The sequence below is a fragment of the Solanum pennellii genome, chromosome 11, assembly GCF_001406875.1.
Source record: "Solanum pennellii chromosome 11, SPENNV200".
Lineage (NCBI taxonomy): Eukaryota > Viridiplantae > Streptophyta > Magnoliopsida > Solanales > Solanaceae > Solanum > Solanum pennellii.
This window is the reverse complement of record NC_028647.1, coordinates 56,197,486-56,224,347: the sequence shown is the minus strand read 5'-3', so window position 1 is coordinate 56,224,347 and position 26,862 is coordinate 56,197,486.

Below are 26,862 nucleotides of genomic sequence, written 5' to 3'. Positions count from 1 at the left end.
AAAGAGGGTCCCAACTATATCTCCTAGTTCTTGAGCAATGTTGCCCCCACAGGAATACTAGCTAGTGGATCCACATAGTCGCTATGTTTTATGTTTTGGTACTACATTGGTAAGTAATCCACCTTATTATGGTTTTGGTTTTTACGACACCGGATTCCACACTAGATCATGTGGTCTATGACGGTAAGAGTAAGACGTTCCAAAAAAGTAAAGTGAATTAAACGATTAAACTCTAACTAGGATAACCTAAGGGTAATAGCTTAGTCTAGGCAGGGGTATGGGACTCTACCTATGCATTTCACTAGTTAGTCTTGAGGGGAGTCATAGGAGGACTTTCTTATGTATATTTATGTTTATGATTATATGTGACATGTATATGATAAACTTGCACATTCTTAATACTATATTTTGTTAGCTAACTTTGAGTATGTGTCGAGTTATATTGTTAAAATAAGATGAAATGTATATCTGGATGACATGTTTTGTGAATTAGGGTGTAAGTCATGATTCTTGTTAGGTTGCTTGATTAAGTTTGGTTATGGGCCTTGCTTGGTCATTCCACTTTTTGACTTGATAGGAGTTCATGTGTAATTGTCTTGCTTTGTCATAATGAAATGTACTCTTATTCATGATTATTGTTAACTATGACTTGGGGAAGGAGTTAATTGTGTATGTTTCTAGATACATGATATGAAGGATTGACTTGGCTAGACTTGAAAGTTGTTGTATTGTGAGAAACATACCTATGACTTAATAATTATGAAATGTTGATTGGTATGCTCTTCTTAGATGTGCATAATGGTTTTTAAGGGAAAAATGCATATTTTATAAAATGTCCCTTATTAGTAGATTTTTAATCATATATGTGCATGTGGTCTCATACTTAGTACAAGTGTCGTACTAACCCCATTTTCTTCCTTTTACCCAAACAATTTAGGTTTCAGTTGTTGAAGGCTCATTCGAGACGACATGAAAAAGGCTTGGATATTCTCTATAATCCAAGTGGGTAGGTCCTCACATTCATATGGCAATGCCAATATGATGCTTAAGGAGTTGCTTTTTTTTTTTCTAAGACTATTTTGTTCATTCCACATTCATTTGAGTACGATTTCTATTAGCCTACATGAGGTTCCTTTAGATTGATGTAGGGCTATTCCCAAATTTCTATGATCATTTAGATGGTGTGAGATGAGAAAATTTTTGACAAATTTTTTTTATCTTATACATGTATGTGAAATAAAAGTAGAAGGATATGTAACCTTCCTATACGAAGGGTCTATGTATACTCGATATATTTAATTATGTGTATATAGAGGTCTATGTAAACCCCCAAGTAGAAGTAATTAAAGTATTAAATTTTAAGAAAATTTCGACTTATGAATGTGATGAGGTAAACTAAGAGGGTAGTCTTAGTCCTCAAAAAGGAAGACAATGCCAATTACATCTAGGGGGTAAACCCGGATATGACAATGTTGATGTGTATACCGGCCACAAGAACCTTCATTATGTGTTTAGTCAAAAGTAGTTAAATATTCGACAAAGAAAGTGGTTGAAATTGTTGAAAAATTACAACATGAGTGTTCTCTATCACCCCATCAAGGTCAATGTAGTCGTGGATGCTCTAAGTCGTATGACCATGGGTAGTGTGTCTCATGTAGAGGAATCCAAGAAAGACCTAGTGACAGAGGTTAATATGTTGGTTAGATTGGGTGTTAGGTATGAAGATTCTCCTAATTGTTGTTTTATGGTCCATCATAACTCCGAGTAATCATTGGTGTTTGAGGTAATGTGCAAACAACACCTTGATCAACCGTTGATAGAATTGAAGGAATCGGTTCTTGGTAAGCTTAATGAGTCATTCTCCTTCGGGGGATTGTTTCTTGAGGTATCAATGAAGATATGTGTTCCCAATGTAAATGGTTTGAGGAACCGGATCCTTGAGGAATCCCATGGGTATCGTTACTTCATTCATCCGAGTTTGACAAAGATGTACCATGACCTTAGGAAAGTGTTTTGTAAGAAGGTTTGAAAAATAACATAGCGGAATTTGTTGCAAAGTTTCCAAATTGTAAATAAGTGAAAGTCGAACATCAATATCCCAGTGGTTTAATACAAGAAATCCAAATTTCTACTTGGAAGTAGAAAGACATCAATATGGATTTTGTGGTAGGTTTTCCTTTAGCACAAAAGCAACATGACTTTATATAGGTAGTTGTGGATAGGTTGACGAAATCCGTTGGTTTCATTCGTTTCAAGTCTACTTATTTGGCAGAAGATTATGCAATGCTATTCATATATTAGATTTTGTTTCACCATGGTATTCCCTTATCCAACATATTGGATAGGGGTGCACACTTCACATCTAGGATTTAAAGATCATTCCAAGAAGGGTTGGGTACCAAGGTGAAGTTAAGCACCTCTTTTCATCCTGAAACGGATGTCAAGCGGAGCATACTATTCAAACCCTTGAAGATGTGCTTAGACCTTCTGTCACTTATTTTAAGGGATATTTTGATAAGAATTTGACTTGGAGTTTGCTTAAAAGAATAGTTTCCATTCATCCATATCCATGGATCTTTACGAAGCCTTGTATGGTAGGAGATGCAGATCTCCAATTTGATGGTTTGAAGTGAGTGAATATTCACTTTTGGGTCCCGATTTAATTATAAAACCTTGGAGAAGGTTCATATCATAAGGAACCAGTTGCCAATAGCCTATAGTCAACAAAAGTCTTATGCCGATCATAAGATAAGGGATTTTGAGTTTGAAAAAGGTGATGAGATGTAGTTAAAAATTTCACCTCATTATGTGTGTCCCTATGAAATCTTATAAAGGGATGGTAAGGTTGCCTATGATCTAAGGTTTCCTAGTGAATTTGCTTCAGTTCATCCGGTTTTCCATGTTTCTATGCTTAAGAAGTGTATCGTTGATCCATTGTATATTCTTCCTATTGAGCGTCTTGGTGTGAAGGATAACCTCTTTTATAAGGAGGTTCTTGTTCAAATCCTTGATAGGCATGTAATGAAATTGAGGAACAAAGAGGTGGCTTCCGTAAAAATGTTATGGAAGAATCACCTAGTTGAGGGTGCAACATAGGAGGCCGAGGCCGACGTGAAGTCCCGTTACCCTCATCTATTTAATAACTAAGGTTAGTCCTTCATATTAATAGTAAAATTCATGACTAAAATTGAACTTTATTGATTTTTGCTAGAGTTTTGCAAATATATGTATTTTTGGTGTCATTACAGTAAGTTATAGTGAAATGTACTTTTGACTTGAAAATGTTGATTTGCCTTGTTTTGAGTTATCTTGTTCATTTTGATATGGTGAGTGTTTATTAAATGATAAGTAGCATGTTGGTACGTTGAGTTTTTGAAAAAAAATTGACTCATATATGATATGTTGAACTCTTGTTGTTGTGAGAAGAATATTCCTCATAATTTTATGTTGAACCTTATGTGTGGTATTTGAAGTTTTAAATTGCCTTTTGTACATGATATTATTCATGTGGTAACTCATGTTGTATGTATTGTTGTTGGTGGGGCTGCTAGTCTTGATTCTATTACTTCCTTTCTAAGATTTTACTGTCATTCGGGGAGAATGTTCGTAAGGGGGGATAAGGTAACACTTTGAAAATCGAAGACGTGTTTAGAAGCCTAAAATAAGTTTCAAGAGGTTTAAAAATTTATTTAAGGTATATTTTAATGTATATAAGTCATTTAGGAAATTTAAAAGTCAAAACCTCCAAGAACGTTCATGACGTCCGGAAACTAGTTGAATGAGGTACTAGGTGCCTTAGCCTATTTGACTAGCTTTTAGGAGTCGAAAAGTAGTGAATTTTGGTGGAAGTGTATCTAACACGTATTAGAGTTAATTCATAGTTGAAACGTCTGGGCACGACTAACCAAGGACTATCCAAGGTCCCTTGACGAGGATCCTTGCTTATGGGGTCAAAGGAATGCCCAAAGCTGTGTATTCCACGACTTGTACTCGACAATCCGTGTATCAATCGACGGGGTTTCGATTACATCGGAGATAAAAACTTAGTAATTTTCATCCGGTCTTGTTTTTGACCAGTCTCTGATCAAAATGACGGACGAACAAGAAGGAGGGTCGAGTGGCGGTTGTCTCACAGACGGACTGTTGGTGGGGGTTTCGTCTATGAGGGCTGAGTTGCAGCACTTTTTAAGTTGATTTCAATTAATTAATTATGGGGTTAGTTAATCAGTTGGGGGTAATGGTAGGTCGAAATAATTTAATTAACCACCTACATAAAGCCCCTAAGCTAATTAGACTAACCTAAGCTCTCATAATTCCCAAACCCAAAACTCTCTTTCTATTCTCTTCTTTCTCTCTCAAGTTGAAGAACTCCATTGAAGACCAAGCTAGGGGTGGGTTCAACGGATTAAAAGGGTCGTATTTCTCCATCAATCTTCATTAATTAGTAAGGTATGGGATTCCATTGACCTTTGAGACCTCTTTCCTCAAAGGGTTCCATCAAATTGATTTCAAAACTTGGGTTTTCATGTGGGTCTTTCCAATCTCGAAACTAATCTTGTGAATTTCTTTGTTTATGATTTATTTGAGCTATTATGAATATATAAACATTTATTTTAACTAGATTACGTTATTTCTTGATTGATTGGTCTAGTTTGTAGAACCTGACCTTTACCCCTTAACCCTAGGTTGTGATCTTGATATGAATTGTCTAGTGTTGGTTCAATTGTCTTGGTTATTGGTCGAATTACTATACTATGATGTTATTGTATCTATTATGAATATATTAAGATTAATTTTTGTGATTTAGTGATTCAATTAATTTTGTTTTCATGTTGGTTATTGATTTATGATGATTTTATACCCTCATAGGTTTGAGTTAAGGGTTTATGGTATGACCTTAATGATTGATTATCAAGGAGACTTTGTAAATATTTTTATCCGTACTCATTACTTCAATTGTGGTTGCTTGAGATTGAGTGATTATGTTGCATTGAAGTATACCTTGTATTAGGATTAATAGGGTTGGTATGATGTTGAATTGAAATGTCTTGACTATGGTTTGTGAGGCGTTGGATAAGATGTAAATGTTATAAGCATGGTGATGATTTACCAATGTGCCTCATTATGAAGTGATATGTAAATGTGCTAACCTCACTTATATGAAGTGTAATGAAAGAACTATACTTATGCCATTTTTTTAAGCTATGATTATTATGATTATACAAGGGATAAACCCTCTGATATACACTAATCTTGATGATTAATGAAGACATTAAAGACATTTCAAAAGGGACTTCACTTAGGAGTGAGTGAACTTAACAATGGGAGGTTCTGACTTTCCATAGATGAAGATTCACCCTATAGTTCCAATGAGGTGTTGACTACCCAATTAGGGATATTCATCGTACGGATTCCCATTATATTAGGCTCTGATTTCCATGTGTAATGTAGAGTTTTCAGTCGTATCTCTTAGTTATTGAACTATGTTTTCCCCATAGGAAGATTAGCTAGTGGATCCACATAGAAAGCTACATTTTATTTGTAAACTTGTAGACCACCTTCCATTGGTGTAAGGTTTCCTAACATTAGTTAAGGCAAGTGTTCCTTAAACTAAAATTAAGTAATGAGGTACAAACCAACTAGGGTGACCTAAAAGGTTTGACGTAGCGTAGGTAGGGGTATGGGACTCTACCTTTAATACCTCGAAAATAGGATAGGTAGATCTAGACCCTAACATGGTTTTCATGATGTTCTAAGATTCTAAAGTTGTCTGAAATGTGGTAATGAGGCAGTATCTAGAGTTTAAGGTTCATTGGACGTCAAACGTCAAGGGACGACTAAGACGTTGGACGACTAAGTCACCAATGTGCCTCATATGTGGTTATGTGCTTTTATATGTGTTTCATGAGATTACGAGGTAATTATATGATTTATTATAGTATGTATAGGCTGTGTGTCATGTTTCATGAAGTTTGGATAACAAACGTCAGAGAATGTCCATGACGTTTTAAAGGTTTGCATTAAAACGACCTTGTGTGTCTTAGCATGTTTTATTGAGTTTTACGTGTTCGTTCAAGATAAAATTCATGTGGGAGGTCCTAAACTCATATACTAACCTATTTAGGTTGGAAACGTCTGGCTGAATGTCCCAAAGAACCAACTAAGGGTCCTAGATGAAGGACCCTTCTTACGAGCTAAGGCTATCTAGACGAGGACCCAAACGACTGAGGCAAACGACGGCTCGTGGGACTGTCGATGCCTCGTCAATTGTTTTCGTGTTCAATACTTAGCATAGGGAGTTCAATCTCCAAAAGTAAAGTCTTTGAACCAAATGACAAGAGTACAAGACGATCTGTTTGTGGATAAAATGGTCCGTCGACTGCCAACCGTCGATAGTACTAGTTTCCTGCGTGCAGTCATTGTTAACATAGGGGTGAAGTTGTAAATTCACCCTATATGGAAGTAATACATAGGGAGGTTAATTAGGGGTCTTTTTATTTTTTAAAACCTTTTTATAAGTCTTTAACACTTAGAAGATTTCATTCTTCAAAATCAAGACTCAAATTCCCTTAGAAATTCTCTAGAACTCAATTTGAGTCAAAACTCAAGGAAGAGATTGGATTGGAGATCCCAGTGTAGAGTCTTCATCAAATTGGTGGACTAGATTTATTGAGGTATGGTTTTTGATTTTTGAAACTCTATTCATCAAGGAGACCAACATTCAAAGCAGTTTTCTAAAGTTTTCAAAGATGAATTGTCTAATTTCATGATCTATCCATAGGTTTTTGCATTAATGGTTTTGAATCATTATATATTGATTGAATTTTTTAATTAAATTATTATAAATCAATTAACTGATACCCATGTAATTGATGAACCGTATTATTTTACTACTTTATGGGTTAAGTGATTTAGACTTAATGCTTATGAATTCTACTGTAGTTTTCAATGGGCTATTGATTAAAGTAATAATTGTATTGAATAGATATCTAGGTTTCATTATATTGATTAATCTATGTTGAATTTACGTAAAATCATTGAATATCATAGTTTATGTATTCAATTATTGGTTATGGCCATGGGTAAGGTCCTTATGATATTGAATTGGATGATTTAGTATTGGATTGAAGTATTGAGAATGTATTGGTGGTACGATTCCCTAATTCTCTTTATTTTATATAAATTACTTTAATTATGTTGTGATTGGTATGGTCCAATTATGGGGGCGGTGTTATGTTCTTTACTTTCTATTGATGTGGCCTTGTATGCATTACATTATGTATTATGTTGATCATGGCCTTGTCGACAACTACTTGAAGTACTATGATGATTCATGTAGTTGATTTATGTGAAGTATGAGCATATCTATCTATATATGATTAAATGAAAGTATGAGTTCTTCTACTGTTGTTAAGTGATCATGTTAGACTATGACTACGTGCTTATATATATAGTCATAGATTTGATGCATGATTGTTCTAACTTGAATATATGAGTTGTGGTGGTTATATTGATGATGTTATATTAAGGTATATGATGACATAAAAATGGTAAGGGTTATTTATAAGTGTTTCAAAGAATGATATGTTATATGTGATAATGTAAAGAATGTTGCATCTTGTTTTGGTAGACTTGTGTTCCTTACTTGATACATATATGAATTATATGTGGATATGAGATGTCTTGACTACGAAGGAATAGTGCACCCCTGTCATCTATGAATGAATAATATGTGAGACATTAAATAATTTTAAGAAGGTCATGTACGTGGAAATAGTTATGTTATGAATTTGAATTCGAAGAGATGAATGGTATCCTTCATGTAAAGGATGATGGACTTGGGTTTAATTGTTTAGAACAACATCATATCATCCTTAGTAAACTCATAATGATCTATCTTAGTCGCAACAGAAAGGTATCCATAGTGGACCTCTTTGGTAGGGTGAATGTCATTGGGTTATGAACTAGTTATGGAACCCTTTGTATGATGATTTTAAATATCAATTACTCTATGAGAACAAAGGCTAGCACCGAGTGATTATATCATGGAATGTAGCTCTCCTTGAGAAGGAGACTAGAGTACAATGTTGCTTTACTTGAGAATGAGACTAGAGCGCATAAAAGCTCTTTATATTCCTTAACCATGTGCCTACATGGGATTTGTCCTAGTTCTACCCTAGTCAAATAGAACACCCTCATCGAAGTAGGTTAGAACTCCAGATTCCATGTCTAGCTATTTTGGTCTATGTCAGTTATTGACTATTTTAATCATATGGAGTACCTACTAGTATTAGAGAAGTTCTATCATGTTTATGTGGTGGTATAACACACTATCTAAATATCCAACAATAGGATTTGAAGGTGTTAGTTAGAGTCCCTAGCTCTTGTCCAAGACCATTACTTGAATGTATCTTATGTGATTAATGAATCTTAAATGAACTAATGAATGTAATGGCTTAAGTTAATGAGGCATGTTAAATGAATAAGTACTTATCTAGAATAGTTAAGGTTGTCTAGTTAAGGTGTGAAGGGGGCATAGAAATGGTCACTTGTTGTCTTACCTAGATAAGTCTTAAGAATGACTCTAGTTAGGGACTATAGTTGATTATGTGGACATGTTCTAAGCTTTAGGTAGTCTTAGTGATTATTTAGGTAATCTTGGAGAATATTAATCACGGACTTTATCTCTTCATTAAATTAAGTATTTTTTGATAGCCTTTGGAAGGAGAATGTCATATTATCAATGTGTTGATGTATTAAGTGAGAATGATAATATCTTGGGTAGTGTATATGGGAAGTTGCTTCACAAGTCACTCAAGTGAGACTTGGAGTCACCTTAGGTAGAAGGATCTCGTGTTCATGTTATTGGTGTCTTGTAATTGTGTGTTGATCTCATTATAGATGGTCTGAAGTATCATTTAGGTGTGCCTAGACAAGTTGTGTAGGCGGTCTTTATTTGTATAACTTAAAAGAGTCTTAGGATAGCTTTTACTTAGAGGATTGCATGCTAGAAAGTACCCCTTGTAAAGTTGAGAAACTTTACTGTAATAGTGAAATTATTTCAATGTAAATTATCATGAGTCCATTATTATGTTGCTAAAAATGTACTGAATTTCTTAAATGTTATCCTATATGTTCTAAGGTGTTGAATGTTATCTTATTCTTATGATATGTTATTTTAATTAAAAAGATGCATATTTTTAATAAATGTCCATTTTCATGATTTTATGCATTATGCCATACTTAGTACATATGCTTGTACTAATTCCATGCTTTTATCTATCTCTATGGGTGTTGGTAGGTGAGGAACATTTGGGAAGCAAGACTTGGATTGCAGCATCATTCAAGTGAAGTTGAAGTATGTCCTCATTTGACTCGAGGTCATGGATGTCTTATAAATAGTTTTTGAAGTATTATAATAGACTAAGTGTTTGTATACTCATATTGTATGGGTTGTGTCCCAAAGGACTCTCATTTCTATGATTTATGAAATGAGACTTAGTAGTTCCTATAAGTTTTATATGAAACATATTTTTAAAGACTTATAGAATATTTATGAAATATTTTAATTTCACACTACTTTTCATATGTTTATATGCGATGAACGATACAGAAGGGCTTGTACAAGACCTTTGAGAGGTCAAGTACGCTGGTTACATTCCTAGAATGCCATATATTCTAGAGTGTAGTTTCAGGATGTCAAAAGCATTGTATTAAAGAATAGGTTATGAAAGTGGTCATAAGAATCAAAAAGTATCATTAAGTCACGTCTAGTAGAGTCTTGATCATCGATGTGAGTCGCAACACATCTATGGGCGAGAGGCTATAGGACGATAGAGTTTCCCTTTTTCTACTCTTATGCTATGTCGTAGAGTACAAGTTATGACTACTCTTTTCTTATGGGTTTCTTTGTGTTTCTAGGAAGATTAACACGTGGAGGACACCGACTAGGAGAGTTGAGGAGAATTATTTGAATGAGGAGATTCGTACTCCATTTGAGCAAGTTCCTCAAGATGCTGAAGGTGATGAAGTCCTTACTGTGGGTGTAGGTAATAATGTTCCGGTTGTTCCCCTGTATTGACTATAGAGATATTAGAGAGGCTTTACTTGCTTTAGACCGAGCTTTGACTACCCATGTGAATATGGGTATTGCACTTAGAGTGAATGTTGTGGAGATCACTATGACCTCTTGTTTTAGAGAATTTGTGAGGATGAATGTTCCTATTTTTCTTGGCTCTAAGGTGGGAGAGGATCTTTAAGAGTTCCTAGATGGAGTGTATAAGGTGTTGAGTGTTATGGGGGTGACTTCTAGGGAAAAGGGGGAGTTGTCTTCGTATCAATTGAGGGAGGTTACTCACGTTTGTTACCCTCAATGTAAAGATAATAGGCCGGGGTGAGTCGGGTCCTATATAGTGGGAGGAGCTTGAAGAAACTTTTATAGGAAAGTACTTTCTCATGTGAGGAGGAAGGTGAATATTTGGAGGTTCATTGAAATTATTCAAGTTAAGGGGAATATTGAAGAACACAAACTAAGGAGAGGTGCAAGGATTTTGAATAGGAGCATGAGGGATTGAAGAAGGGCAAAGTCAATAAGCAAGGTCGACCTATATTTAAGAAGAGAGCCCCAAATCAAGATGGAGCTAGTGTTTCAAAAGATATGCTTGGGATAGGTAGTAATTTTCAATTTGTGAAACCTACTTGTTCTACATGTAGGAACAGGCACTATGGGGTGTTTCTAGTTGGTGGGAAATTCTTTGGGTGTGGTAAGTATGTACATAAGGTGAGATATTGTGCTACCATTGCGACTAGAGGAAGGAAGGCCAAGAAAGTTCCTCCAAAAACATTGGGTGATAATGATGATAAGTCGTTGTATCTCTTTAGTGATATGAATTTGTTTGTTGGTAGGGAAGTATGGTGAGTAAAGGAGTTTTGATTGTTTGTCTCATCTCTTCTATTCAACTCAAGCTTGAGAGTAGAAAGTCTTAGAAGTATGTTGCATGTGCATTGTCTTTTGGGGTCTTGTTGAAATTGAGTTTCATTGATTCCTTGCATTTTGCATTCCATGAAGTTATTATTATATTAAAAGATGTGTTTATGTGATTTTATCTTGAATATATTAGCGTGTTTACATCAAGAATTCCCTAAAAGTTGCATTTTTGAAAAATGTTTAAAAATTCACTCTAAAGGGCTGCCAAGAATTTTTGTTCACTTTGAAAATTTTAAGAAATTAACTTATTTATTCATTGGTATAAAATGATTGTAATGTTGTTATAACTGATGTATATGAGCATTATATTTAATCTAAAATGAGTTTTTTTATTTGGAATGAAGGATGTGAGTTTTATGGCATAATGAGTAGTAGAATTTATTCTTGTTTCTTGTTGTGGTGTGATGCTCTTGATTATGTGAAATTTATGTTTTCGTCGGTTTTATACAGTATGGTCATAAGATTTTAACTGAACCTTTATTGTGGAAGTGTTTGGACAGTGGCAAGTGTCATTTGAAGAAGAATATTGTCCAAGTGGGAGACAATGTAATATCTCAAAAATTAAATAGGTGAAGCTAGAGACTAACATGGTTGTAATGATGGTATAAGTTCTTAAAGTGGTATATAATGTGGTATTGAGGCAGTGTTTAGAGTTTTAGGTGCATTGGATGTCAAACGTTAAGGGACGACCAAGACGTTTGACGACTAACTCACCTAGGTGCCCATATGTAGTTATGTGCTTGTATGTGTGTTTCATGAGCTTATGAGCTCATTATATGAGTTATTATAGTGTTTATAGGCAGTGTGTCAAGTTTCGTGATGTTTGGAGGTCAAACGTCCAAGAACGTCTATGACGTTCAAAAAGTTTGCCTTACAACGTCCTTGTGTGTCTTGGCATGTTTTACTTAATTTTACGTGTTTGATTTGAATGAAATTCATGTGAGGGGTCCTAAAATTACGTAATAACTTATTCGGGTTGGAAACGTTTGGTGAAAGTCCCGAAGGATCAACCAAGGGTCCTTGAGGAAGGACCCTTCTCAAGACCCAAGGCTATCTAGACCAGGCCCCAAAAGACCGAGGAAAACGACGGATTATTAGACAGTTGACGCACCGTCGATGGTTGTATGGGTCAAGACTTATCCTAGGGATCTCAAGTTCCCAAAGGAAAGTCTTTGAACCAAATGAGGGGAGGACAGGACGGTCCGTTTGTGGACAAACGGTCCATTGACTGCAAAGCGTCGATCGTAATTGTTTCCTGCGTGAAGTCACTGTTTAGTTAGGGGTGAAGTTGTAAATTAACCCTACGTCCAAGTAAGATTTTTGAAGGTTACTTAAGGGTATTTTGGGTGTTTTAAAGATGTTTATAAGTCTTTAAAACTTAGAAGTTTTCATTTTTCAAAATCAAAACCCAAATTCCCTTAGAAATTCTCTAAAACTCAATTGGAGCCAAAACTCAAAGAAGAGATTGGATTGGAGATTTGAGTGGTGATTCTTACTCAACTTCGTGGACTAGCTTTATTGAGGTATGGTTTTGATCCTTGAAACACTATTCATCAGGTAGTTCAAATTTCAAAGAAGTTTTCTAAAGTTTACAAAGATGAATTGTCCAATTTCATGATCTATCTATGGGTTCTTGCTTAAAAGGTTTTAAAGCATTATATGATTGAATTGTTGTTAATTAGATGATTTAAACTCAATTAACCTATAAACTCATGTAATTGATGAACCCTAGTTTTTGACTACTCTATGGGTTAAGTGATTTGGACTTAATGCTTATAAATTATAGTGTAGTTTCCTATGCGCTATTGATTGATGAATAATTGTATTTAATTGATATCAAGGTTGTATTAGATTGAGGAATCCATATTTAATTGACCTCATTTCATTAAATATCAAAATTTATGTATTGAATTATTTGTTATGGTCATGGGTAAGGGCCTTATGATATTGAAATGGATGATTTAACATTGTATTGAAGAATTGAGAAAGGATTGGTGGTACGCTGCCCTAATTCTCTTTATTGTATGTTAAGTGGACTTCAATTATGTTGTTATTGGTATGGTACACTAATGGTCGAAGTGCTATGTCCTTCACTTGCAATTGATGTGTCCTTGTCGGTGTTACTTTATGCATTATGATGATCATGGCCTTGTTGGCAACTACTGGAAATACTATGATTATTTGTGTAGTTGATTTATGAAAAGTATGATAATATATATCTACATGTGACTAAGTGAAAGTATGAGTAATTCTATTGTTGTTAGGTTATCAAGTTAGACTATGACTTTATGCTTATATGTGTAGTCATAGAGTTGATGCATGATTGTTCATATTTGACTATATGAGCTGTGATGGTTAACTTGATTATATTTTAGTAAGGTATTGGATTACATAATTATGATAAGGGTCATTTCTAAGTTCTTCAATGAATGATATCTTATATGTGATAAAGTAAAAAATGTTGTGTCTTGTTTTAGTATACTTGTTACCCTTAATTGATACATGTGTGAATGATATGTGCATATGAGATGTCATGAATAGGTAGGCATAGTGCACCCTTGTCATATATGAATGAATGATATGTGATACCTTAAAAGAAGTTAAGAATGTCATGTACGTGGAAAAGGTTATGTTATGAATTTGAAGTCGAAGAGTCGTAATGGTATCCATCATGTAAAGGATGATGGACTTAGGGTTGACGTAACGCCCAAAATGAGTTATATATTTATGTTATTAGTTGGTTTGTGAAGTTTGGTTAATTTTGGAGGTCAAACGTCCAATAACGTCCATACCGTTCGCAAAGTGTGCCTTAGAGAGATCTTGTGTGCCTTGATGTGTTTGAGTGAGTTTTACGTGTTCGTTTTAATCGAAATTTATGTGGTATGTTCCTAAGACATATGATACAATGTTTAGCGGTTTAAAGTCCGGGAATGACCCAATCTAGGACCCACAAGGGGCCCTAGAGAAGGGCCCGATACTTGGACCCAAACTGCCTTGGCAGTGTCCAACCAACATGACCAAACGAAGGCCACTAGTTCAACCAACGGCCCGTAGAATTTGTCCGTTGATTGGACGTGAAAGTCCTGCATATTTGGAATCTTCAGGATCAATAAACGAACCACCACTAAAGGACTGGAGATGGACAAACGGTATGTTGGTTGGTCCTGTTTGTGCTGCCAACAAAAGTTGTTAAGAGGCTGCCTATGCTTGGGGTGTTTGGTAAATTCACTCCAAGTCCTTTAAGGATCTTGGACTTTTATTTTAGGATTTATTAGGTATATTTAAAGTTTTTTAAACACTTATACCTAATTTTAGACCTCATTTTATAAAACCCAAAACCCCTCTCCCTTAGAACTCTACCTCAAACTCCATAGAAGCTAGAAGTCAACAAGGAGCTAGGAGGGTTGTTGGTGGTCAAGTTCTTCATAAAAATCAGTGGGTTTTCTCTTTTCTAATGTATTAAGTCATCATTTAACTCTCTTCCATTCAAAGATCGCTTTCTACTAGATTTCAAAAAGAGTTCTTCAACGCTAGTTTCTTCTATCTTTAACTCTAACTATGGGTCTTGTATGAAATCATTTCTAATGATTCAAAAATGATGTTTCTAATGTTAGTTGATGATTTTATTTCTAAAACTTCAATCAAATCATACTTAATTTTTTTTATTCAAATTGTGGCTTAAGAAATGGGTCAAATCAGCATAAATTATTAGACATTGATCATTGGTTTCTTATAGTTGATATTGTTGTTTAGCCACTGCCCTAAGGGCTGCATTATGATGTAATTTTGAGTAAAATGTTATAGGTGATTGAAGCTTGGATAAAAGGGTCAGTTGGTTATGTTGTTAAGCTTTAACTTTGAAATGCTCTTGAGTGGTACTGTCCACCTTCTTGGTGGCGGTGTTTACTTGAATAGTATGAATGTGAAATACTTGTTTATTGTGAATGGAACCATGAAGGCATAGTATTTTAACAAAAATGGAAATGAAGTTGTACTTCTAAATGTGTTTATGAAGCTTCGTATGAAAAGTGTGCTATGGATTATGTCTAAATGACTTATATGATTATGTAAAGGATTTTAAAGTGTGTTTTTGAATCAAATGTAATTTAAATGATAATTATGTGCAAGGTGTGATCACATGTACACACACTCACACATAAATGAATTAATGAATGGAGGTATGTTAAGTCAAAAAGGGGAATTTTGTGGTGAACACTCATTGTGAGTAGAGATGAAGTGTTTAGTAGCAACCTCACTATTCCCAAGAGCTTCTAATGTAGGTTGGAGGATGGATACCCTTCGTGAGTTAAGATGTGGTATCCAATAGTTATTCTTGACCTTTAGTAGTGAATGTTGAGATTCCGTAGGAGTTATGCCTGGCACAGAGAGGATATGAAGAAAAGGTAGTTACACTTTTTGAGTAAAGATTTTGTATTCCAATGTATCTATTGAGATGAGTCCACCTCGTTAGTAGAGAATGAATTACTTCACTATGCATCTGTATAGGTGTAACTATTGGGCAAGCTATGTAAAAATTAAAAATAAAATATAAGGACTCACCCTAGATGGGATAAGTTACCCTTCTCCGATAAGGAAGTATCGGTATTAGATGTTTAGCTCTCATGGTCTATATAAGTTAAGCTAATTCCCACAAAAGAAATAAAAGTGCTAAATCTTCTAAAATAGTGTACCAATTAGGGTAGGTAGTGGAATAGGGCTCTATTTATCCATTGCACTAGGTATGCATTCTTAAAGAGGAGTCTTGGTGAGCTTTATATGAATTGAATGAACTAAGTCTCCTAAAAGAACATACTACTTAGGGTTGGTAGTGGAATGGGACACTATCTATCCATTGCACTAAGTAGACATTCCTAATGGGGAGTCTTTGTGCCAAGCCATCCAAATGAGTGTACTACTTAGGGTAGGTCGTGGTATAGGATACCATTTACTCATTGCACTATGTAGGCATTCCAAAAGGGAAGTCTTGGTGTGTTTATTGAGTGTTCATCTAATGTCTTGCTATCGAGTGGTGGCTTATTCTCCCGAGGTGAGTAAAACCAAAAGGAGTAGTGTTGAGAATTACTTTGGTGTTTATTGAAGGAGTTGTATGTGCATTTCCTTCATGTCTTACCTTGATGAGTCTTAGGATAAACATAGTTAGGGAAACTCCTACAGGAATGAGTTCAATTCCTCTTTGCTTGGCCTTGGAAGTTCACTAAATTTGAATAGGGATAGTTCACTTTAACACTTCAAGAGTTTACTATAAATTTTGATAAGCTTACTGTAAAGAGTCTCTTGTTGATAAATTATGGAAATTATTCTCTATGTGTTAAATGATGTTTCTTATGTCTTTTTATTTCATATTCATGATGATTTGACTTATTTGGTATGAAAGCTTATTTTACTAAAATGTCCCTTTTGCCATGTCTTTGCATATGCCATACTTAGAACATTGTTTTATACTGACCCCATATTTTTCTTTACTTTATAAGTATAGGTTTTGGAATCAAGGTTGAAGTTTAGAAGGTAAGCTTGAGATTTGATTCTCTCAGGACAAAATGACTCATATATTCGAGGGCATAATTCTTAATTCTTTTAGTTTTGTACAAGTTCATCTTATGTATTTCTTTCAAACGTAAAGGGCCGTGTCCCTAAGTTTTTTATATCTTGTTGTTTATGTTTGGCTTATGACGATGATATTTTCTTAGTATTTACAAAAGATTTTCTTTTTATATTGAATGTCGTGAAAAGTTTTAATTTCACAATACTTTTCATGTCTAATGTAATGAACGATATTTAAACGGCTTGTACATGACCCTAAAGGGTCAAGTATTCCTGTAATGCCCTAAAATGAACTAAGGTGAAATAGAGCCTCACGAGTGTTTATTAAATTAACTTTGTTTTAAGATGAGTTATATTAGTGTTCTTAGGCAGTGTGTGAAGTTTGGTTAAGTTTGGAGATCAAACGTCCAAGGACGTCCATGATGTTTTGAAGGTGTGTCTTAGAAAGTGTTCTTACGTTTTATTGTGTTTGAGTGAGTTTTACGTGTTCATTTTGATTGAAAATGATGTGATGTGTTCATAAGACCTAGACGACTTAGTTTAGGGTTTTAAGGTCCAGAAACGACCCAACCTAGGACCCACAAGGGGCCCTAGATGAAGGGCCAAAGACTTGGACAAAACTGCGAAGACCACTGCTCAATCGACAAGGCAGTCTACTAAGCGTAGGCCCATCGACGCCCCGTCGACTGAGGGGCGTCGTACAGTACTTAATGGTAAGTATATATCCTCCATGAAATAAGTCTTTGAAGCCATCGACGCCCATCAGCATGGGCCCTCGATAAAAGGACGCCCACTAGTGTGGGTTGTCGATTGGCACCTGCTAAAGCTGCTGCACGTTTGCTGCCTACTTGGGGTGTTTTGTGTAAATTCAGCCCCAGTATTTTAGGACCCTAGGATTATATTTTTAGTGTTTTCAAGTTATATTAAGTTAGTTTTAATCCCTAGACTTAGACAAGACTCCTCACTTCAAATATTCAAACTCCCTCTCTAAAGAAAATCTATCAAAGTCATCATTGGATCTAAGATTCAAGGAAGGAAAAGAGGGATGGTTTGTATGTTTATCTTAACCAAAATTAGTGGTTTTCCTTATTTTTGAGGTATGGTATCCATCCATTAACACTCTTCCATTCAAGGAGTCATTTCCAAAAGATTTCAAAAAGGGTTTACAAACTAAAATTCCTTCTATCTTTGATTTTAGTTATGGGTCTTCTTTTAAAAGTTTTCTAATAGTTTAAATTTGTTTATTATTGTATAAAAATATGATTTTAATGTTAAAAACATAATGAAATAATGTATATGTGCATATATCAAACTTTTTCTTAAGAAATGGGTTAAATGAGCACGTTTGGGTAAGGTATGAACTTTAGTTTTCTTTTGTTTATTATTTGGTTTAGATACTGCCCTAAGGAACTTATTATGATGAAATATCTAGAAATTTATTATAGTGGATGATGTCTTGGTTAAATGGTGAGTTGAGTATATTGTATAGCTCTTATGATGAATTGTTTTTGATTTGTATGGTCCACCTTCTTGGTGGCGGTGTTTTTTTGATGAACTTGATATTACTTAGTATGTTTTGTGCATGTGGCTTTGAAGAACTAGTATATGAAATAAAGTGATTTTGAGGGTGAGTCTTGTCTTTTGATTGGTGAAGTTGAATAACATGTCTGGCTTAGATTATTATGCCTAGGTAAAGTATATGACTTGTGCAACATGCAATGTGTGTGAATTGATGAATGTAGGACTAAAGCATGTATAAAAGCTAACGTTACTGAAATGATGCTTCCATGCAAGATGAGATCACAAGTACACACACACATCGAAATGAATGTATGGAGATAAATTGAGTAATTACAGGAGTTTTGAGGTGAACACTCTTCTTGAGTTGAGATGAAGTGTTCAGTAGCAACTTCACTACATCCTAAGAGATTTATAAGATAGGTTCGAGGGTGAATGCCCTTCATGATTTTGAGATGTGGTGTTCACTAGATATGCTTAACCTATAGTTAGAATCCATGGGGGTTATGTCTAGATCGAGAGAATATGAAGGAGAGGTGGTTACATTTCTTGATTTGAGATGTTGTATTCCAATGTACCTCTTTAGATGAGTACTCCTCGTGAGTAGAGAATGAGTTACTTAGTAGAAATATCATTATCCCTTAACTATGCGCACACATAGTTGTAGCCATAGGGAAAGACATGTAAAAGCTAAAAAGAATGACCTTACTCTAGTCAAGTCAGGATCCCTCATCCGATGAGGTTTAATGTTGGCATTCCATGTCTAGCTCTCATGGTCTATGTCGGTTAAGCTAACCCTCCACAAAAGAATTGATTGAACTAAGTCTTCTAAAAGAACGTACTACTTAGGTAGGTTGTGGTATGGGATGCTATCTACTCATTGCACTAGGTAGGACCTTCCAAAAGAGAAGACTTGGTGCGAAAGCTTTTAAAAGAATGTACTACTTAGGGTAGATGGTGGTATAGGACGCTATCTACTTATTGCACTATGTAGGCATTCTAAAAGGGAAGAATTTGGTGGTTTGTTGGGTGTCTTTTAATGTCTTGGCATTGATTGTGGGGCTTGTTTCTCCCCAGTTGTGTAAGCAGAAAGGGGTAGTCTTGAGGTTTGCTTTGGTGTTTATTGAAGGAGGCATATGCATACTTCCGTCATGTCTTACCTTAGTGTGTCTTAGGACAATCCCGAGGTAGGGAAATTCATACGGAAAATGAGTTCACTTTCTTTATCGCTTGGCCTTGGAAGATAACTTATTTAGAATAGAATAGTTCATTGTAATTGCTTAAGTTTAATACATTGTTAATGCTTTAAATGATTGATTGTAAATGCCCAAATGGTTTCATTTTAAATGCTTAAGGAGTTCACAGTAATTGGCAAGTAGAGTTAATTGTAAGTTTTGTAATTCTACTTTAAATGGTCTATTTTGGTTTATAATTTTGGAAACTCTTATCTAAGTGTTAAATGATGGTTCTTATGATGTTTTGCCTTTAAATTCATGAATGTTATACTAATTTGGCATTAAAAACTATTTTACTAAAATGTCCCTTTTTACATGTTTGTTAGCATATGCCATACATAGTACAATGTTTTGCACTAACCCCATACTTTTCTATACTCTATAAGTATATGTTGAAGACTTTTTCGAATATTCAAAGACAAAGCTTGGGAAATTCACACTCTCAAGAATTGGTATGTCCTCATATATTCGAGGACATAGTCTTTTGTTTCCTAGTTTTACTATTAAGACTTAATATGTATTTGATCTCATTACAAAGGGTCGTGTCCCTAAGATATTATATGTCTTGTTTTAAGTTTTTCTTGTGAAGATGAGATTTCTTAACTATTTATGAAAGATTTCCTTTTTATTAAATTTTTGGTTAAAAGTTTTAAATCCGCACAACTTTTCATGTCTTATGTAATGAATGCTAGTTAAAGGGCTTGTACATGACCGCAAAGGGTCAATTACGCCTGGTCACGGTTCGAGGGTTCTCCCTAACTTATAGGGGGTTCTTTAAAGTTTTGACAATGCCTTTCCACGAGCTGTGGGTTATCCGTAACTTCTAGGGGCAACTTTCGGTTCGTGACAGTTTATGGACATATGATCCGTCAGTCGTGATCTCGTCTGTGGAGCCACTGTTTTGCTGAAGGTTTTTATTTAATTCATTTAATTAGTTGGATTAGTTAGAAGGTTAATTAAGGGTTAAGGGAGGTCTAATTAAGTTAATTTACAACCTAAATAAAGACCCCAAGATAATTAAACTAACCTAAGCTCACATAATTCACAAACCCCAAACTCTCTTCCTTGTCTCTTCTTTCTCTCTGAAGTTGAAGAACACCATAGAAGGTCAAATTCATAGGGGTTATAGGGCAGAAATAACCATGATTTCTCCATAAATCTTCATCAATCATTAAGGTATGAGATTTCTTGCACCTTTGGGACTTCTTTCCCTAAAGGGTTCCATCAAATTGATTTCAAATGTATGATATTCAAGTGGGTCTTTTCCAATCTCGAAATTGATCTTGTGAATTGCTTTGTTTATGATTAATTTTTTATATTATGAATTGATTAACACGTATTATAACTAAATTATGTTATTTCTTGATGGATTGGTATAGTTTGTAGAAGATGACTATTCCCTTTAACCCTAGGTTGTGATATTGATATGAATTGTGTAACATTTATTCAATTGGCTTTGTTATTAGTTGAATTACTACTAGATGATGTTATTTCATAAATATGAATATATTAAATCAATTATAGTCCTATCATGATAGTTCTTGATTAATTGTTTTAGATTATGACTTTGACGTAAGTTTTTTTTCTTAAGCTATGAACTACAGGTAGATTATGATGTAGTGATTCAATTGGTGTTGTTATCATGTTTATTATTGATATGAGATGATGTTACACCCTTATGGGTTATAGTTAAGGTTTGATGGTAAGACCATGATAATGTATTATGTAGGAGACTTGGTAAGTCTTGTGATCCCAACTATTTACTCTAATTGTGGTTAATTATGGTTTAAGTGATTATGTTGCATTGCAAAGAATACCTTGTATTAGAATTGTCAGGATTGGTATGATGTTGAATTGAAATGTCTTGATGATGGTTTTTGAGGTTTTGTCAAAGATGTAAATGTTATAAGGATGGTGATAACTACTAATGTGCTTTATCATGATGTGACTATGTAAACGTACTAACCTCACTTGTATAAATTGTAATGACAGAACTATACTCACGCAATTCTTATTAAGCAATTATGATGATGATTATACGTGGGATACACCCTATGACCTACATTAAGCATTGATGATTAATAAAGACATTAAAGACATTTCAAAAAAGGACTTAGCTTTGCTCCGACTGAGCTTGACAATGGGAGGTGTTGACTTTACATAGAGGAAGATTGACCCTATAGTTCCATATGAGGTGTTTGCTCTCCTTTGAGGAATACTCATCCTATGGATCCCCATGAGATGACGCTCAAATTGACAAGTGGAATGTAGAGATTTCATACCTATCTCTTAGTACTTTAACTATGTTTCCCCTATAAAAAGTATAGCTTGTGGAACCATGTAGAAAGATATGTTTACGTTTGGTTTTAGCTTGGCTGGTAGAGCACCTTCCATCAGTGTAAGGTTTTACAACACCGGATTCCACACTTAGATCTTATGGTCTATGTCGGTTAAGGCAAGTGTTCCCTAAACTAATAAGGGTGTAATGAGGTATAAAATAACTAGGGTGATTCAAGAGGGTTTGACTTAGCTTAGGTAGGGATATGGGACTCTACCTATGCTTTTACCAGTATGCCTTGAAGGATTGTTTAGAAGGTTGTTCTGACATATGAATATGCTCGTACATAATATGTATATGATAATCTTGCACATTCATTATGTATTATGATGTTAAATTTACTAATGGTTATGTGTTGGTCTCTATTTCTAAAGAATGATGATATGTACTATAAAATGACATGTTATGTGAAGTTGAATATTAGTTATGGTTCTTATTGGGTTTACTTGTTTGAGTAAGGTCATGGGGCTTTGCTTGGTCATTTCACTTTTTGACTTAATAAGGGTTCATTGGTAATTGTCTTGCTTTATAATGTTATAATGACATCTTTATTCATGCTAGTGGCTATTATAACTTGATGATAGAGTTTCTTTGACTATGTGTTCAATTATATGCTATGTCTGTTGACTTGACTAGACTTAGCATTCTTTGTCTTGTGGTGTACATGCTTATGACTTAATGAATATGTCTTAATAATTGGTATGGTCTTATTGAATATGAATATGGCTTTCTAAATGAAAAATAACATGTTTCAATGAATTGTCCCTTTTTAGCATGATTTCATGATATGTGTGCATATGGTCTCATACGTAGTATAAGTGATTTACTAACCCCACTTTCTCCCTTTTCCCCAACATTTTAGGTTCCGGTCATTGAAGGGCTTTGACGACGTTGAAGAAGATTTGGAATTTTTAATCATCGAAAGGTTCTTCCTAACTTCTGGGGGGGGGGGGGCTTGCGGGTTGTGACAGAGGTAAGGTGTTGCGACTTGAAACCGTAATTCTAATGTGATTGACTTATATCTTTTGATGTATATTCAAATGAAGTATGTAATTTCTTGTTGGGTTGACTAGGATGGTATGATGTTGGTATTGAAATGTATTGCCTTATGAGCTGTGACATCATGTTAATCTTGTAATGATATAAGGATGATGTTGATTCATTTGTGTGCGTTACTATGATATGATGTAAGGTGTTGATCTCACTAAGAGAGGTGTATTGGTAGGTGATTCCCATACAATTCCTATTGAGCTAATTATTACGATATACAAGGGGCTAGTATCCTATGACCTAAACCCTATGTTACGATTATTAATTTATTACATTTCAAAAGGGACCCTAGCTTAGCACCGACTGATCTTGTAGGTGAGGGAGTGACACCTTCCTAAGGAGTGAAGGTAGGGTTCACCACGGTCCTCACGGGGTGGGTAGCCTCAGGACCCAATAAAGGTGTAGAGTGATGTTTCTACGACAACCCCTAAGTTCCATGAATTATATTGTCAGCATAGGAATATTAGCTAGTAGATCAATCTAGATAATTTGTTCATGTTTGGTTCTACTTTGGCCGGTAGACCACCTTTCATCGGTGTAAGGTTTTAAAACCCCGGATCCACACTTACATCTTGTGGTCTATGTCGTTTAAGGAAAATGTTCCTTAATATAAAATTAAGTAATAAAGTACAAACTAACTTTGGGTGACATAAGAGGTTTAACTTAGTCTAGGTAGGGGTATGGGACTATACCTATGTCTTGCAGTAGTTTCCCTTGAGGGAAGCCTTAGGAGGTTGTTATTAGGTATATGTATGCTTATAAATGTAAATGAATATAATGTAATGATCTTACATGTAAATGACACTATGTGATGTTGATTACTCTTATGAACATGTATTTGGTCTCTATTGATAAAGTATGATATTAGGTACTCTTGATAATAAGTTATGTCGATTTGGACATTGGTTATGGTTATTATTAGGTTTACTTGATTAAGCTTATGGGACTTTGCTTAGTTATTGACAAATGGACTTAATGGAGGTTATCAGTAATGGACTTGCATTGATTATGTTGTAATGAACTCTTATTGATGCTTGTGATGTTATGACTTGATGATAGATTTTTATTTGAGTATGGGTTCAACTATGTTTATATGCATGTGCTTGATTAGCCATAAGATTGTTGGTCTTGTAATGTACATGGTATTGACTTGATGAATATGCATTAATGACTTGTATTTGTTCTTGAATGTGCATAAGGCTTTCCAAATGTAAAATATCATGCTTTATTGAAATGACCCTTTTTAGCATGATTTGATAATATATGTGCAAATGGTCTCATACTCAGTACATGTGATGTGCTAACCACATTTTCTTCCATTTCCCCGACATTTTAGGTTTCGATCATTGAAGGGCTTTCACGAAGACATTGAAGAAGACTTGGAATTCTCAATCATCCATGTTGGGTAGGGCCTTACTTTCCGATGGCAATGCCACTATCAAACTAATGAAGTTATTTTAGTTTTAAGACTCCCATGTTCTTTCCTTTTTATTTTAGTACTAATGATTGAATAGCCTATATGTGAATTTATTACATTGATTGATATATGGGATATGCCAAATTGATATTCACGTGTTTAAGATGGATATAAGATGAGAGACTTTTTTAAGACTATGTTATATCTTATATATTTTTGTGCGATAAAAGTAGAAGACTGTGTAATCTTCTTATACGAAGGTCCTATGTATACTCGATATGAATATATATTACGTGTATGCGAGAGGTAGATGTAAACCTCATGATAGATTGTAAACTTTTAAATTTTCCAAATTTTAACCTATGAATGTAATGATGTAAACTAAGAGGCTAGTCTTCATCCTCAAACAGGACGATGACGCTGATTACGTCTAGGGGGTTCCTTGGATGTGTCACTTCAACAAGGACCCAAACTTCAAAGTGATTTCTAAAGTATTCTAAAGATGAACTTGTCCAATTTTATGATCTAGCCATAAGTTATTGCACAAAATATTTTGAATCATTGAATATTGATTGAATTCATTTTAATGAGATTATTTTAACCTAAATTCTTCATGAACCAATGAAAAACATAATCTCTTAAAATTGTCTATGTTATGGATGTTGTGATCTTGTCTCAATGCTTATGAATTCTAGTGTAGTTTTTTTAGGCTATTGAATGATGTAAGAATTGTACTGAATTGATGTATAGGATGTCTTCGATTGATAAACCTATATTAAATTAATTAAGATTCATTGAGTATTATCATTTCTTTATTGATTGATGATCATGGCCATGGCTAAGTGACTTTTGGTATTGTATTGGATGATTTAGCTATGGATTAAAGTGGTGAGAATTGATTGTTGGTACACTATCCTAATTTTCTTTACATTAAGTAAATCAGGTCTTGAGTTATGTTGCGATTGCTATGGTCCACTTATAGTGACGGTGTTATGAAACTTTATTGTGTATTATGTCGCCTAATCGGCGTTATTTTATGGTCATGTAGGCAAAACTAGTTGATATGTTATGATGATTTGAGTAGTTGATTGGGTGAAGTATGATCGTATATACCTAATTGTTATTAAGGTGAAATGATTTGTTCTTCTATTAATGTTGTTAGGTGATGAGGTTAGACTATGACTTTGTCCTTATTTTTGTCGCCGTAAAGTTGATGCATGATTCTTCCTATTTGAGTTTATGAGTCTTATGATGACTCTCGCTATTGTTAATAGTTGTGAATAGGGTGACCTAAAGTTACTTGGTTGTTCTTATGTGCTACTTTGAACATATGCTATTTATATGATAAAGTGAAGTATTGATGCGTCTTTTATTAGTATACTTAAGTCACTCCTCTTGATCTATGAATGATATGTGAATATAAGATGTGTTGACTTAGTATGATAAAGCTCTTTATTCTTGTGTATGTTATGGACATGTGTCCTTGAACATATTAAGAAGGTAAAAAATAATGTGGAACCCATAACCTCGATGAGAGGTTATGATATCATTGAAATCGAAAGTTGTAATGGTATCCTTCTTGTGTAAATGGTGGAATTAGAAATTTTTGGCTGGAACGGTATGAAATTATTCTTAGAAAATCATTAAGCTATCCTCTAATCCTTTGAAAGGCAACCCTAGGGGACCTAATTTTTAATGTGTAATATAAATCAATTATGAACTAGATATGGAATCTCTTCATGTATTTGTTTATGTGAAATACTCTATGAGAACAAAGGCTAGCACCGAGTGAGTATGGTTAGGGATGTTGCTCTATATAAGATTACATGAGAGAACAAATAAATCCTTCATATTCTGTAACCATTTTCCTACAAGGGATATGTCCAAGTTCTACCATTGGCAAGTAGAACAGCCTTATGCGAGTTGGTTACAACTTCGGATTCCATAGTTATATACCATGGTCTATGTCGTTTATTCCATATTCTAATCATATGGGATACCTACAAGTGTAACAGAAGTCTTTGAAGTATAGGTGGTGCTATGGGACACCAAATAGATATTGCACCCTTAGGCTTTGAAGATGTTAGTGAGTTAGTCCCTAGGTCTTTCCAAGACAATTACTTGAATGTCCTTATGTGATGAATGTCTCTTAATTAACTAAAAGTAGTAATGACTTTAAGATTAGAAAGCATGTATATGTCCTTATGTGATGAATGTATCTTAGTTAAGTAAAGGTAGTTATGACTTAAGATTATAAAGCATATAAATGAATGAGTACCTTTTATAGACTTTAAGGATTTCCTAGTTAAATTGTGACGGGGAAATAAAGGATGGTCTCTTCATGTCTTATATAAAGAAGTCTTAATATTTACTCTAGGTAGGGGAGTTGGTTGATACCTTAGGCATGATCTAAACTTAGGAAGTCGTAAAGATTACTTAGGTAACCTTGAAGTATATCCTCATTTAACTCGAGCGTATAGATGTCTTTAGAGTTTCTTTATTAAAGCATTGTAATAGACTTGATAGTACTATATTTCAATTGTATGGGCCGTGTACCTAGTAAATTTCGAGTCTATGATTTGATGACATGTGACTTATTATTTCCTTTGATTTTAACATGAAAGATGTTTTGAAACACTATACGAATGTTTATGAAACATTTTAATTGCTCACAACTTTTTATATATGTGTCTGTGATAAATGGTGCAAAATGGCTTGTACAAGACCTCCGAGAGGTCAAGTATGCCATTTGTAC